Source organism: Nomascus leucogenys, chromosome 7b (genome assembly GCF_006542625.1).
Source record: "Nomascus leucogenys isolate Asia chromosome 7b, Asia_NLE_v1, whole genome shotgun sequence".
Classification (NCBI taxonomy): domain Eukaryota; kingdom Metazoa; phylum Chordata; class Mammalia; order Primates; family Hylobatidae; genus Nomascus; species Nomascus leucogenys.
The window spans coordinates 109,026,977-109,043,555 of NC_044387.1; the positions used below are offsets into that span (position 1 = coordinate 109,026,977).

The 16,579-nt window shown below is 37.0% G+C and overlaps 1 pseudogene; it reads right to left on the reverse strand.

The window, feature by feature from the left end:
- Positions 1-713: 713 nt before the first annotated feature.
- On the reverse strand, positions 714-771 carry LOC115836149 (annotated as a pseudogene).
- Positions 772-16,579: the final 15,808 nt, after the last annotated feature.

Genomic DNA, 16,579 nt, shown 5'->3' on the forward strand with positions numbered 1-16,579 from the left:
CTACCATGATAAGTGGATATAAAATGTATTCTTTTAACGTATTAAGTAATACAGAAACATACATAATTTATGTAATAATTACTGATGGCCATCAGGTAATGTGCTATATGTGTATCACTTAATTTGATCTTAATAACAGCCCTAAGAATGGCCTAGAAGTGTTACTACCATTTTTTTTTTTTTTTTTTTTTATGAGATGAAGTCTCACTCTGTCGCCCAGGCTGGAGTGCAGTGGTGCGATCTCGGCTTACTGCAACCTCCACCTCCTGAGTTCAAGAGATTCTCCTGCCCCAGCCTCCTGAGTAGCTGGGATTACAGGCACCTGCCACCACGTCCGGCTAATTTTTTTGGATTTTTAGGAGAGATGGGGTTTCACCGTGTTAGCCAGGATGGTCTTGATCTCTTGACTCATGATCCACCCGCCTCGGCCTCCCAGAGTGCTGGGATTACAGGCGTGAGCCACCGCGCCCAGCCTAATTTTTGTATTTTTAGTAGAGGCGGGATTTCACCATGTTGCCCAGGCTGGTCTTGAACTCCTGACATCAGAGTTACCACCATTTTATAGATGAACATACTGAGGCCCAGAGAGGACAGGGTGGATGAAAGTTACACACTTGAGAAGTGCTAGCCTAGAATAGGAAATCAGCCAACTGGATTCTAGAGTTCAAGTCTTTCCTGGGTTTTTTTTTTTTTTTTTTTTTTGATAGGAGCAGAGGTTCCAGTGAAAACTGGAAAACTTGCTAGACAAATTTTAAAAGAGTTGTAGCATCTAAAGTTCGTGTTCTTAACCAATTTCCTCCATTTCTGTTTATATCATAATGTATGTGAACAGTTTTCTGTCTTCAACTGTTATTGAATAACAGTTGTTACCTATTGAGCAGTGTATTTACATAACATTGTTCTCCATCGCTATTAAAATTACCGATCTTTAGATGATTCATCTACAGTAATACTACTGACTACAGTTCAATTGAACTGTCAATCATAATTTCCCCCAAATTATTGAAAATACAATGTTGTATTTTACACTAAAATTCATTTTAAAAAGTGAATGATGTTAAGTTCGTGTGTTCACTAATATGACACAGTCTCTTTAATTTTCCAAGATAGGCTCGAGGAACAAACAAGGTGGAAATTCCCTTTCTCTTCTTTCCTTTTTTTTTTTTTTTTTTTGTGTGTGTGTGTGGCACAGTATCACAAGGTCAGGAAAGCCACCAGCCTAAATCGCTGTCTTTTGAATGAGATTTGTGAGTGAGGTCTGGACCATCTATGTCCATTAAAGACCCCCCCACCCAACCCACACAGCTTCTAATCGATGTTGTTGCCAGTGCTGTCACATATTTAAATGGTACTGTAAGCCCTGCAATGAGGATTGTATCATTTATCTCACATTAAGTTTAAGAAGCTAAATTAAAAATCTGCCAAGAAATGTGACATTCATGCCCAATACTTTACTTTCAGTTGTCTTTCCTTCCTATATTACTTGATGTGAAGTTAAAGTGGGAAGATATTTGCAATAAACAGTGCATAATATTCTCAAAAAGTCAAAGTGTTATTTCATAAATTGGGACTATTTAATGGTAAAGTGTGAGAAACTAACAATTCCCAGATAAAATTATTCACTCCAAATATCACTCACTAACAAGATGGAAATACTCTATTAAAGATGATAGCCATCGCTGGAACTGTAGGAAATCAAATGTATATGCAATTTAAATGTAAATAGGGCACATACTTTGGTCCTGTCCATGAATACAGACCTTATAAAAAAAACATGTCACTCAGTTTAAAGAAAACATGCTAGATTTGGCAATGCCGAAAACATCCAACGATTGGACTTCGGGCTTTCTACAGTCCATTAATTTTGAATGCCTGTTAGCACAGGAAACTGAGCAGTAACATCAGTATTAAAGCTATAGACAGTTTTCTTTAACGGTGACAAAATTCACTGCTTCAAGTTTAAAGGCTTGCTTTTGTGGGTGTGGCAATTAATTTACTTGAAATTATAACAGAATTTATGATACGTCCTCTCAGGAATAAGAAATTGGGAAGAATCATAATTATATTCTGGGGCAGAGGACCTCTGTTGAGTATCGAAGAATGTGACTGCCATTTTGAAGAATGGCCTGCTTTAAGGGGTTATTCTGTTTACTCCTAACAATTCGGTAATCACATATATATTGTAATATCATCTAAATTTGGAAAAAAATCTTATTTATGTCTTCCTTCTTTCCATATCGCTTCTCCTTTTTACATTTTTATTAACTCATTTTTTTCCAGACGATTTTAATTTTATTGAGAATTTAGAAATGTGCATTTAAAAATCACCTGGGCAGTTACAATTATGGTGATATAAAATAATTTCAATAACAATAGGTATCATAATTGTATTGTCATTAGTTCTCCAAGAAAAAGCTTTCTCCTCCCTTGAATATAAACCATTGATATTAGGATTATGTGTTTTTAATGGAAAATAAAGTCTTGTAAGCTTAGCCTTTCTTTTTCTGAAAGGCTAATCTGTGTTCTGCCACACATGTTTTGCTCAATCATACTGCACTTGTGGGCAATGAAAGAATACAGATGAGAACAGGTCTTGGTAAAGTGAAATCATTCTTTTACTTTCTACTAATAATAATTTGTTTCATAAGTTTGTAAGACAGTATTTTGGGTCCCAGTCACCTGCCATGTAACTTAAAGTGTTGGTCAAAATTACAATGAGGACCAAATTGTGAGTATGGAGAATTTTAAATGGAATTAAAAAAATATAATAATACCACTACTTGAAGGGGATGTATTGATGTATTGTGCTATCTTTCACATTTTAAAATCACAGAGAAACATATATAATATGTGCTATTCTTCTTGAATAATGTTAATATTACAATTTAAGTAAAAAATCAGGCTGGGCGCGGTGGCTCACACTTGTAATCCCAGCACTTTGGGAGGCCGAGGTGGGTGGATCACGAGGTCAGGAGATCGAGACCATGGTAAAACCCCGTCTCTACTAAAAATACAAAAAAATTAGCCGGGCGTGGTGGCGGGCGCCTGTAGTCCCAGCTACTCGGAGAGGCTGAGGCAGGAGAATGGTGGGAACCTGGGAGGCAGAGCTTGCAGTGAGCCGAGATTGCGCCACTGCACTCCAGCCTGGGTGACAGAGCGAGACTCCGTCTCAAAAAAAAAAAAAAAATCAATGGGATGTGTTCATTATGACATTTATATTTACGAGATATATTTATAATATTTTAATAATAATGCATGACTTTTATATTTACAATAATATTAACAAAAAGCCTTTGCTTAAAAGGAATATATTCTGATACCCTTGAAAATACCACTTTTGACAAAAAAAGTAAAATCCAATAGCAATACAATAAAATGGCATATTGAAATTTAATGGTGTTATTTTAATTTGTAAGATTATGCTAAAATGAACAAATATGAATAAATAAAAATGAACATTCTATTTCCAAATTTTGCTACTGTTTTAGTATTACCAATTCATATGCATTTTAGAAAAAATGTAATATAAAATTTATAATTAAAAAAATTATTTCTTATTGAGGTAAAATTTATATATCTCATCTGCACAGATCTTGAGTGTTGATTTTGGTACGTTTTGATAAATATATAAACTCATGTAATTAGCATCTCAATCAAGATCTAGGGTATTTTCAAGGTCCCAGAAAGCATCTTCATGCCCCTGCTGGTCAACTCCCGTGGCCCAAAGGCAACCGCAGCTTATTTCTATCACCATGCATTTGTTTTGCTTACTCTTACCTTCTTTCAGTTAGCATCACCAACTTAAGACAATGCTTTGAAAGTCATTCCTGTTGGTGCATTTATCAGGATTCCTGCATAGTGTTCCACCGTCTGAAATGCTATTATTTCTAGATACTCTCCTATTTAGATATTTTGGGTCAACCCAATTTTTAAAAAAGTTTATAAATATAGCTGTTATGAAGAGTCTTAAACAAGTCTTTTGGTGGTACTGTTAGCAGAGACAGAGTTTCACCATGTCGGCCAGGCTGGTCTCGATCTCCTGACCTAGTGATGCGCCTGCCTCAGCCTCCCAAAGTGCTAGGATTACAGGTGTGAGCCACCGCGCCTGGCATTGTTTTTTTTGTTTGTTTGTTTCTTGTTGTTGTTTTTTTTTTTTTAAGATTAGTACCTAGAAATGGAATTTCAAGGTCATAAGGTCAATATATGTTTAACTTTAGAAGCAGCTGCTAGTTTTCTACAGTCATTATACTAAACGACAATTCCACCAGCGGGGGCAGAGAGTTCCTTTTGCTCCGTAATCACAAAATCTTTTTGGGATTTTAGACTTTTTTTATCCATACTAGTGAGTGTGAATTAGTGTATCTACAGGTTACTTTTTGGATTGGAAATTATTAGAGAAACTTTCTGAGTTAACATGGCTTAACGTAATGGCCAGCTGGTAGCATGTTATCAACCAGTATTGTATCCCGTTTGTTTATAAAGTATAAATTTATACATGTACTTCAGAATATGTAATTAATGCTTTATAAATATTTCAAATGCAAACAATTTAAAAATATACATGAAGAATACATTTCAAGAAGACATTTCAGAAAACACACGCACAAAAGGTAAAATAAAAATGAAATAGAAACAATGATAACCTGATTTTAAGGATGTTTCAATGAAGTGTCCTTGATAGCCCTGAATTGCAGAATAATTCTGAATTAAGGCCAGGAATGGTGGCTCACGCCTATGACCCCAGCACTTTGGGAGGCCAAGGTAGGCGGATCACTTGAGGTCAGGATTTCGAGATCAACCTGGCCAATATGGTGAAACTCTGAATCTACTAAAAATACAAAAATTAGCCAGGCGTGGTGACGCACCTGTAGTCCAGGTGGGAGAATTGCTTGAACCCAGGAGGCAGAGGTTGCAGTGAGCTGAGACTGCACCACTGCACTTCAGTCTGGGCAACAGAGCGTGATTCTGTCTCAATAAATAAATAAATATTCTGAATTAAACACAATTTTCTATTTGAAATAGAAAATTCAAAATCAGCCTATATCTGACAATTCTGCATTCATAGCAGGACATCCTTAGTCCCGCAGAATTTCTCTGGACAACTGCTGGTGGACACCAAAAATGAAGCACAGATAGATGCAGTGCTCTGAACTTGAGGTTGCGATAGGAGGTACTATGTCTAGCAGGACTTATGTGAACCGTGAGTGCAGCACAGGGCACAGGTTGCGATAGGAGGTACTATGTCTAGCATAGACAGATGTAGTGCTCTGAACTTGAGGCTGTGATAGGAGGTACTATGTCTAGCAGGACTTACGTGAACCATGAGTGCGGCACAGGGCACAGGCTAATGCCAATTCTGAGTAACTCACTCCTTTTCCAGGAATGAGTGCAGAGGAAAATAAATGGACTTTTCAGACTTTTCCATCTATCACAGAAAAACAAAAGTAGTATTGTTACCGAAACATGAGGGATTCAGTCTAGGGCCTGCTGCTCGCTTCACAGAAAGCCAGTGACTGAGGTAATGAGTACTGGCAAGGAAGAAGGCTTTAATCGGGTGCTGCAGCTCAGAAGATGGGAGCTCAGCCTCAAATCCATCTCCATGACCAAGTAAAACTTCAGGCTTATATAGCAGGGAAGATGTGTAAGAAATGTTTAAGAAAACAGGAACTGGGGAGGGGCAAGGAAGCCATCATGAGGAATGAGAGGCCTGGCATCTCATTGTCTGGATGTGGTGATCTGGTGAGTTTCAGTTCTTTGATATTTTTTGAGAAGCCTGAAGGTGGTTGCCTGAGGAAGGAACTCAGATAAAACAAATATAAATTTCCAGCTTTAAGACTGGAGGGTCAATTTCTATGTTTATCGAAAAGAATTTATCTATGGGACTACTGAGTTGGTTTCAGTATTATCTTTAAGATTTAGAAAAGTGACTATATCTAGAATATATTTACTAGAAGAAGAAGTAAAAGAAGAAGAGGAAGTGGGGGAAAAGGAGGACAAGGAAAGAATGAGAAGGGGAGGATAGGAAGAGGGGGTAGGAAGAAGGGAGAAGGAGGGGAAGGGGAGGGGAAGGAAGAAGGAGGAAAGTTCAGAAATTACCTGCTGTGAATTCCATAATCTGTAAAAAGAAACATCGAGAGAAACATAAGAACTATCTGAGATATAACAGCGATTGTTTGACTTGCCAGTTAAAAATAGAAGGCACCACAGGGGAGAAAAAAAAGGAAAGTTAAAAATAATAAAAAAAACTATTGCACATAGCGAAATAACAGAACTGATTATGAAATTATTTAGTGGCTTACCAATTCACTCAGAGTAAATGTCAAGATATGCGCTACGCCTTTTTTTTCAGAGTATTTGTACTATTTTATTTTACTTTTTTTTTTATTATACTTAAGTTCTAGGGTACATGTGCACAACATGCAGGTTTGATACATAGGTGTACATGTGCCATATTGGTTTGCTGCACCCATCAACTCATCATTTACATTAGGTATTCCTCCTAATGCTCTCCATCCCCTAGTCCCCCAACCCCCAACAGGCCCCAGTGTGTGATGTTCCTCTCCCTGTGTCCCTGTGTTTTAATTGTTCAATTCCCATCTATGAGTGAGAACATGCAGTGTTTGGTTTTCTGTCTTTGTGATAGTTTGCTGAGAATGATGGTTTCCAGCTTCATCCATGTCCCTGCAAAGGACATGAACTCATCCTTTTTTATGGCTGCATAGTATTCCATGGTGTATATGTGCCACATTTTCATAATCCAGTCTATCATTGATGGACATTTGGGTTGGTTCCAAGTCTTTGCTATTGTGAATCGTGCCGCAATAAACATACATGTATATGCACTATGTCTTTAACGAAGATTTTGTCCCTTATTACCTCTCTGATCTTATGCCCTAATAATCTATTTTTTCCTAGTTTACTAAGTAGCTCTTGCCTCAGGGCCTTTGCACATGCCCTTCACTCTGCCTCAAATGCTGTTTTTGCCAAAACATCCGGCTGCTGCTTCCTTGCACTTTCCAATCTTTACTCAGAAGCTTTTCTTAATGAAATGCTTCTTTGTCATCTTTTCTAAAAGTAACAGGCATCCTGTACTCACACCAGCACTTTAAATCCCCTTCTTATATTTTTCTTTCAGTGGTTGCTAATATACATTATGTTTTATATATACATATATTTTTTATTGTCTGACTCACCTACTGGGCCACAATCTCGATGACAGTGATTTTTATCTTCAGTCTCTGGAGGAATACCTGGCACACATAAGTCCTCATTAAATAATTATTAATGAATAAGTCAATAATAATATAAGGTACCTCAACATAAATATCAAGAACTAGGGTCAATTAATTCACTCAGTGTAGGGTTTCTACATTCAAATTTTCCCTTTAACCAACATTCCTTTTTGTTGACACACATCTTATTTTTTAAAAGATTACTGAGCTATGTTTCTTATCCAAGATAGTGCCATCCGGCCGGCATCCAGCTGCTCTTGTTAGAAGTGGTTTGGTAGTAATCCTAAGCAACAAAATTCCTGGGCTCTGATTACCTTCCCCTCACTTTAAAACAGTTCCAGAACCATTGAGAGATCTGTGCACTCTCAAAAAGCTTTGAGGATTCAAATTTAAACCAGGTCCTACATCTACCATTAAAAGCCCTAAGAATATGTCCTAATTTTCTAATGAGATTTTATATTTTAAGACATCAAAAGCTTGGATTTATGGGCAGTATACTAACAATGTTTAGTAGTCAGCTATAAGCAGTTAACTACATTTGGAACGCATCTTTTCTTCTGTTTTTTATTTTCCTCCCTCAAACCAACTCTGTCAGCTTCCTTTATAAAACAGTGTCATAACTCACAAAAATCTAAAGTGTTTGGCCTAAAGTTGAATGTCCACATTCCAGGGGAAAGAAAGTCAAAGAAAAAGACTTCCTATCAGCCATTATTTATAAAAACCATTGTTCTCTTTCAGATAACAGAAATGTATAAGTAGGTAAAAAATTTCTTAAACCAAATGTTTACAAAATAATAAAAATAGGTATTATAGTTCAAAAATTTCATTTAAATATCCAGTTATCTAATTATATGAATTTTTCAAAAGTCATTTTAAGAGCATCATTTGAGTAACTAGCCTCCACTGTTTTACTCCTTAGAAAAAGGTTAATTCCTTCTCAGAGAACATAATCTTATAATAATAAATTGCAACTCACCATAGTGTTTCTTCTTTCTCACTCACTCTCTCACACACACATAGACTCACAAATGCAAGAATGAGACACTAGAATAAGTTCTATAGTATTTTCTTAGTGTAAGCCTCAAAATTTATTCTTAAGCAAATATAAAACTATGGTATGTGTACTTCTGTATTATTTCTCCTAGGAATTATCTAGTGCAAAATTTTTGCTCATGGTACATAAGTATCAATTAGGACAAAATCATTTTCAAGTACCATAAAGACCTCACATAACATAGCTTAAACAATACAGAGAATGTGTTGCCTCAGGAAACAGGACAAGACCAGAGGTAGCAGGCAGCTTTGTGTATGGATCAACCTGGTCTCCAGTCGCTCAGTTTCTCTGCTATTTTCTTGTCTGATGCACTTTGTTCCAATGGCATCTTTTCAGGATGCTTTCCCTAGTGGTGATAAAAGGCTGCAGGGGTTTCCAGCCTTATCCCCTATATGAGTCCATTTTTACACCGCTATAAAAATACTTCCTGAGACTGAGTAATTTATAAACAAAAAGGTTTAATTAACTCACAGTTCTGCATGGCTGGGGAGGCCTCAGGAAAATTACAGTCATCGTGGAAGGCGAAGGCGAAGGGGAAGCAAGGCACGTCTTCACAAGGCAGCAGGGGAGACAGACAGAGAGAGTGAAGGGGGAGCTGACAAACACTTGTAAACCATCAGATCTCATGACAACTCACTCACTATCATGAGAACAGCATGGGGAAACTGCCCTCATGATCCAGTCACCTCCCACCAGCTCTCTCCCTCCACATGTGGGGATTTTAACTTGAGATGAGATTTGGGTGAGGACACAGAACCAAACCATATCACCCTTGCACACCGCAGCATTTAGAACAGAAAGTTTCCTTTCCCTTAACCATCAAAGAAAAATCCTCCGTCTTACTCTGATTGGACTTTCTGGTTCACATGCCTATTCTGGAACCAGTTATTTATCAACAGATCAGGATATTAGGGGCCCAAATGACTGTCACTAAAAGGGAAGGGGTGCAAGAAATGCAAGTTTCTTAATGACTGACAGTCATAGATAAAGCAGATGGAGGGTAATTCAAAGAAATATAGCACAAGTCCCTATCTCCAAAAGACCTAAAATCTCATGTGGTTTCAACTGCAAATGAAAACACAAAAATTAGAGCAGGTAAAATTCTAAACATTTGGGCATTGTCATAATGCAATGAGAATTCAAAGAAGAGAGAAGTCAGGGTGGACTGCAGCCATCATAGTATGCTTTTCATTTATTTATTTGTTTGTTTGTTTTGAGACAGGGTCTCACTCACTTGCCCAGCCACGGAATGTAGTGGCACAGCCATGGCTCACTGCAGCCTTGAATTTCTCACCTCAAGAGATCATCTTGCCTCAGCCTCCTGAGTAGCCAGAACCACAAGCACATCCCACCCCACCTGGTTAATTGTAAAATAAGTTTTTGTAGAGAAGTAATCTCCTATGTTGCCCAAGCTGGTCTCAAGTTCCTGGCTTCAAGTGATTACCCTGCCTCTGCCTTCTAAAGCACTGGAATCACTGGCATGGTCATACTTTTTAAGGAATAAACATGATTCATATGAAAATAGGGAGTTTTTAGCAGATGGAAACACCTTTCTTGACAACAACATAGAGATGGGAATTAAAGGAATGGATGAGAAAAGGTGAAGAAGGGAACCACTAGGATAGCAGATCAAGGTGGATGAGCAACAGGGAGGAGCCTGGGCAGATTAAACAGGTCCAGATAATTGAGCATATTGAAAGACCAGAAAAGATGTCAGATTGTATACCTGGTGTAAGAAATAGTATCACTGCCAAATTGTCAATCAAATAATGCTATCTTTGTTGCTCTTACTTTATGGAAGAAGAATAATTTGGGAATATGCATATTTTGTACAATTGATTTTTTAAACAGTGTGTGTGTGTATGTGTGTGTGTGTATATATGTATATACACACGCTTGTATTCATTCCAAAACACTGAGAATGCAGTATATTAAATTCTTTTTACAACTTAACAGCATTTATTGATCCAGATAGAAAATTTCTAAGCTACGTGCTGAGCATGATGATTAAGTATCTAAGCCAAATTGTAAATTACTTTTTCCATGAAAATCAAATATATATATGATGTGTTTTCTTCTAAAATGCTTATAAAACAGCTGTTATAATCATAGAACATAGAGTCTTTCATAACCTTTTTTTGCCATGACACATTATAATAAAAGAGTTGTATTTCAATTTAGCAAGCTACCTAAAAAACAGTATTTTCCAAGAGTGACCAAGGCCCATTCCAGACCCTCTGTTATATACGCTGAAATTGGTTATTAAAAATGGCTTACATAGACTTCAAGAAGATGTTTGTTTTTTCAAAACAAAACCTGTCTAGAATATTGGAGTTCATAGAATCAACGGTTTTAAACGGAACTTATAAAATATACAGTTCTACACCCTTATTGAGATTAAAAAATTGAGTTGCAGAACAGATGTGCTTGTTAAAAATAGATCAGTTAAATACTCAGAACTGACTCTAAAGTTTTAAACTCAAAAACTCTTTGCTGTTTCCATGCTACCATTCTGTGCATTGGATAACAAATGTTGATTTAAGTGAATTTCAGTGAGATAAGAATTCACATCATCTACTCCAACTTTTATTGAGAATAAAGTTGTTTTTGACTTAAACATTTTGTACATAATTCCATAAAGCTACAGAACATATGAATTGTGTCTGGAAGTTAAAACGCTTAGCAAGAAGGCTGAAATTCAGCATCCAAGACTGGAATAGCTCATTAGGAGACCACACACCGCGAGGATCACTAATGTTTCTTCCTCAAACACCAGGACACAAGCCTGTGGTATTTCCAAAGGTTGCTAGGGAAAATACTACATCCAATTTCAGCTAGCCTTGGCACAGATAGTTCCACAAATAGCGACAGTCATTTATTAATAATAAACAAAGCAGTGAAAAGACAAAATGTCTTTCCACAAGCACCAGATTTTAATCTGAAAAAACACCCCAGAATTAATAGTCAATATACAAGAGAAACGATCTATAAAGGCTTTAATTTCTTTTTATTATTTGTATTACTTTAGAAATATGCTATACACATGTGATAAGAACTGCTTTAGACAGAGACAGAGAATCAGACACAAAGTCTTTTCAGAAACACTCTCTACTAGAATACAGATTGGAGAAAAATACATACGCACCCATGCAGAGAGATGACTTTGAGCATAATATAATTCATTTTTATAATGTCTTATTCGTAATTAATTGGTTTATATTCCAGTTTATTATAACAATCCTGAAAGATAAACTAAGAATATACAATTGTTCATTGCAGAGATGGAAGAATTTGAGTCTTAAAGTGACTACTTCATGACACTATTGCTAGAAAATGAAGAACACAGGAATAGAATCCAGCTCTTTTGGCTTAAGACTATTTCCACAATAGTGCATTCCTTCTAACAACAGCCATTGCTCATTTAGATAATTTTGAAGCTACAGTTAGAGAAAAATATTGGAGTTCTCTGTGTGATGTTTTAATTTCACTGGCTATTACTGCATTTGTGTAATTATACACTTAAGAGAAATTAAAAATTGAAAAACAAATGTAAAAGAAACAAATTGAGTGACATGAGAGTTAACAACTAGTATGTGTAAAATTAATGCTTAAAAACCACTTTCCAAGTGACAGTTTATGTTTTGCCTTCTAAAATCTGTTCTAAGTTCATTCCAACTTATTTTCCATTTTGGTTCAGAATTTTTCAGAGAGAACTATTAAAAGAAAACGCACTATAAAAGCCAAGGCCATTTTTTCTTCTCATTAATAATTTCAAATGTTCCTCAGGTGAAATTTTTAGTCTGGTCTAAAAAAGAAAAGATAAAACATCTTGCCTAGTCAAGAACAGAAAGTGTAAAAAAAAACTCTAAATATATTGTACTTCTACATATACAACCAGTTTAACTTGAGGTATTTTAAAATAGGAATTTATTTAATTTTAGTGGCCTAAACCACATTATTTAGAGTGTTGTGTAAATATTAAGGCGTTTCTGAAATCAGTACCTTGAAGTCTGGATTTTTGCTTTATATTGTTTCTAAGACATCAAAGTTTAGGTATGTGGATAGTGGTGGTTAGACATACTTTGTATTTACAGCCAGTCTTAACAGAGTACAAATAGATTAAATAGTTTAAGATACAAAAACGTGTGTAGTATCAGCTCAATAGAATCTCCCTATAAATCTATAAATCACAAAAAGTTCTAAATGTTATTACACGTGTGTAAATGTATATAAAATTCTTCCCTAATATTGATTCTAGTTAACTGAATCTTCTTTTTAAAGGTATAAACTATACAACTAGCTTGGAAAGCCATTAAAAACAAAGTATTTAATAGAGATTTTACTTAATATAAATATTAGTGAAATTTTATGTATCAAAAAGAAATATTGACCAGAACTCTGGCTTAATTCCATTTTTATGTTATATACTTAAATAAAAGAAAATCAGCAAAAAGTAATTAAAAGAAACACAATAATTGTGTTTTAAAATTTCAACACTATTTATTTTCACCTCCATATATATGAAGTGGTTATGTAAGTTGAACTGCTATAGATAACTCATTAACTAGTGACCACTTAAAATTCACTCGGATAAAAATAAAACTCACATTTTCATTTAGAAGGTCTGAAAACCAAATCTGAAAAATCTGGAGTCCAGTGACTCAGCAAATATTTTGGTTGAAAGCAAATTTATCTTCAAGACAAAATTACACATAGTAAATTTGGATCTGTTAAAGTAATTCCCGTTTACTTGCAAGTAAGACAAACATTTACAAGGAAAAGATATGTTTGGCTTAACAAGGTTAAGAAACTAAAATGTCTTATTGCAAAGATTCCGTTGAAGAGGAATTGATTGGTTTCCTGATACTACCATTGGTGAGCAAGAATTAAAATGTTTAAGTGGCTTTTCCATTCTTTAAAACCCTCTAGGCTTCCTTTAGAACAGGAAACAGGGAATCTGACAGGATCTTGAAGGTCATTGAGTACAACTTCCTCCCTAAAGTGGGAAGTCCTACAGTCTACTAGACAATGATCTGTTTTCTTTTGTTACATTTGACAATGGTATTATTTTCTCCAGGAGCTGCTCATTCTCCATATCCCTGTCCTCATTTTTTTCAGAGGTTTGGAGATCTTAGTTACCACTTGTCCAGGTAATCTCTACCTAATTACCCATAATGTTATGAAAACACAAGGAGTGCAATCTAGGTCCTGTTGTTCGCCGCACAGAAAGACAATGGCTGAGATGATGAGCACTGCCAAGGAAGAAGCTTTAATCCGGTGCTGCAGCCGAGAAGATGGGAGCTCAGGTCTCAAATCCGTCTCCCTGATTGACTAAAACTAAGAGTTTACACAGCAGGGAAGAAATGTAACAATGTGTAAGGAAACAGGAACTAGGAAGGGGCAAGGAAGCCATCATGATGAATGAGGGGTCCAGCAGCTCATTGTCTGGATGTGGTGATCTGGTGAGTTTCAGTTCTTTGAAACCTTTTTGAGGGGCCTGAAGGCCATTTCCTGAGGAAGGAACTCAGATAAAACAAGTATAAGGTTCAAGCTTTGAGATAAGAAGGGTCAGTTTCTATGTTTATCTAAAAAACTGTCTATGAGACTGTGAGTCGGATTTAATAACAGCACACAAAACTGAATTCAGGGCCGGGCGCGGTGGCTCACGCTTGTAATCCCAGCACTTTGGGAGGCCGAGGCGGGTGGATCACGAGGTCAGGAGATCAAGACCACGGTGAAACCCCGTCTCTACTAAAAATACAAAAAATTAGCTGGGCGTGGTGGCGGGCACCTGTAGTCCCAGCTACTCGGAGAGGCTGAAGCAGGAGAACGGCGTGAACCCGGGAGGCGGAGCTTGCAGTGAGCTGAGATTGCGCCACTGCACTCCAGCCTGGGCAACAGAGCGAGACTCTGTCTCAAAAAAAAAAAAAAAAAAAAAAAAAAACTGAATTCAGTATTTCCAATGTGTTCACATTGTATTACCACCCTAAATATAATTTCGTTTATTTGTGGCATAGAATCATAATTGTATTTTTTAAATAGATATGCCTTTGGCACCACAATGAGCTTATCTTGTTAACCTCCCCCATCCTATACCTGCCTAGTTAAATTTAAATAAAAATACAGGGTTATCAGCTTATTCTAATTCAAGTTCTTCTTGTTTGTATATCAAATACAAATTTTATAACTATGCTGTCTTTTTCTCATCCAAGTTATAACAGTCAAGACTGAAAAGGGTACAAACCTGGAGGTTCTGCTCCAGATTGACATTTATCCCACATTCAGTGTGTATCTTTGATCATTCTTTAATTCATTCCATAAATATTTATTTTGGATGTACTCTCTGTGAAAAACTTGCATAGTTGTTTTTTGCATCAATGTGAAAAACAGACTAATAACTTGAGGAGTTTCTGGTCTAGTAACATTAGCACATAAATGCCTCCTCAACTACAACATGCATTATTTCTAGAGAATGCATGCTATTTGTCAGTACAATAGATACAATCTCTTGTACACCAGATTGCTAATGCTACTAAAGGAGAAGGAGGCTGGTTCAATACGACACATTCCCACTCAAGGTCAGATCATGCTCATTTCCGTCTTAACTTTCTCAAGTTCTCTGATAATATTTTCTAATTTTTTTAAATAAAAAGCAATACAAATGTTATGTTTACATGTTCTTGGTTTGAGTATTGAGGCATGTCTTATAACCTCCCCCATATATTGACCACCATCATTCTTTCTTTGTGAGACTGCTAACTAAAAGTTACTAATTGTGCAGCTGGATGCTGCCGTGTCACCGTAACTCAGCCTGCGACTTCCGTTGAGAACTCCAATGCGTGCTAGTCGGTTCACGCATTCTCTACAGTTGTGGTTTCAGAAGTTTTCTTCACTTTTAACCTCACATACCCAACACCTTTGTCTCTCCCAGCTCTTTCATGGGGATAATAGAAGCCATAAACTAAGAGGTTTTTTTTAAAATTTATTTTTATTTTATTTTTTTTTTTGAGACGGAATTTCACTCTTGTTGCCCAGACTGGAGTGCAACAGTGAGATCTTAGCTCACCGCAACCTCCACCTCCTGGGTTCAAGCTATTCTCCTGCCTCAGCCTCCCAAGTAGCTGGGATTACAGGCACCCGCCACCACACCTGGCTAATTTTGTATTTTTAGTAGAGACGGATTTTCTCCATGTAGGTCAGGCTCGTCTCGAACTCCCGACCTCAGGTGATCCGCCTGCCTCAGCCTCCCAAAGTGCTGGGATTACAGGCATGAGCCACGGGGCCCAGCCAAACTGAGAGATATTTATAACCAGCTCTATAAACCTTCCTGAATCCGCGCTCATTGCATCTTCCGTTCTCTCTTGTTACAATGGAAGACGGGTGCACTCCTCTATTTCAGGCCAATTTCCTCCCCAGTTCCTGATTCTTTCTTTCCTCCCTGATGACATTGTTCTGCTTTACTCTCCGTCAGTCCTATATTTTCCATCTTTCTCTGCACACGAATTATTTTCTTAAACGAGCTCAAGTTGCTCCATGTAAATTTTTCTTTTGTGAAATCGCTTCTATCCTACCTGTCCCCTCATTCTCACACCGAACTGTCTTTTACTCTCTCTTCTGCAATCCTAGGCAGTCTGACTTCTGTCCACGACTTCACAAAGCTGCTGTACTGTGGCCCTTAGTGCCCTCCTGGACATTAAAAACAGTAAACAAGTTCCATTTTCTTTTTTACTAATAACTCTAATTTCTTCATCTAACAATCTCACCTTTCTTAAACATACTTTACTTTATCATCCAAGCCACAGTGCAGTTTTGGTTTTTCTCCTAATAATGTGTCCCGTTTTCCCAGCCTGCTTGGTGGGGGCCCCTTCCTGAACCAAACTGTCGTTAATGGTGCCCTTAAGCTTCACTTCCCACTCTGCGTTCTCTGTGCACCATTTTTAAGATCTGTATTTCTTGACAGAACATGTACGACATGAGTTCATCTGTCTCCCCAACACCTTTAGGTGTCATAGCTGACTGCTGGTGGATGTCTCCATCTGGATGCCACATGGGAACTTCAAACTCAGTATGTTCGACACTGAGCTCATTAGCTCAACTCTGCTGCTGCCTCTCTCTGTCACATGCCCCACACAATTGCTCTACCTCTTGTATTCTATTTCAGTGAAAATAGAGTCCATTTGAAAAATTGGAACATCGGTGACTCCTGTGCGATTCCCCAAACAAGCATTACGTTGTCAGTTTTACCTCATAAATACTTTTTGAATTATATTTATCAGTTCCAGATCATCAAATC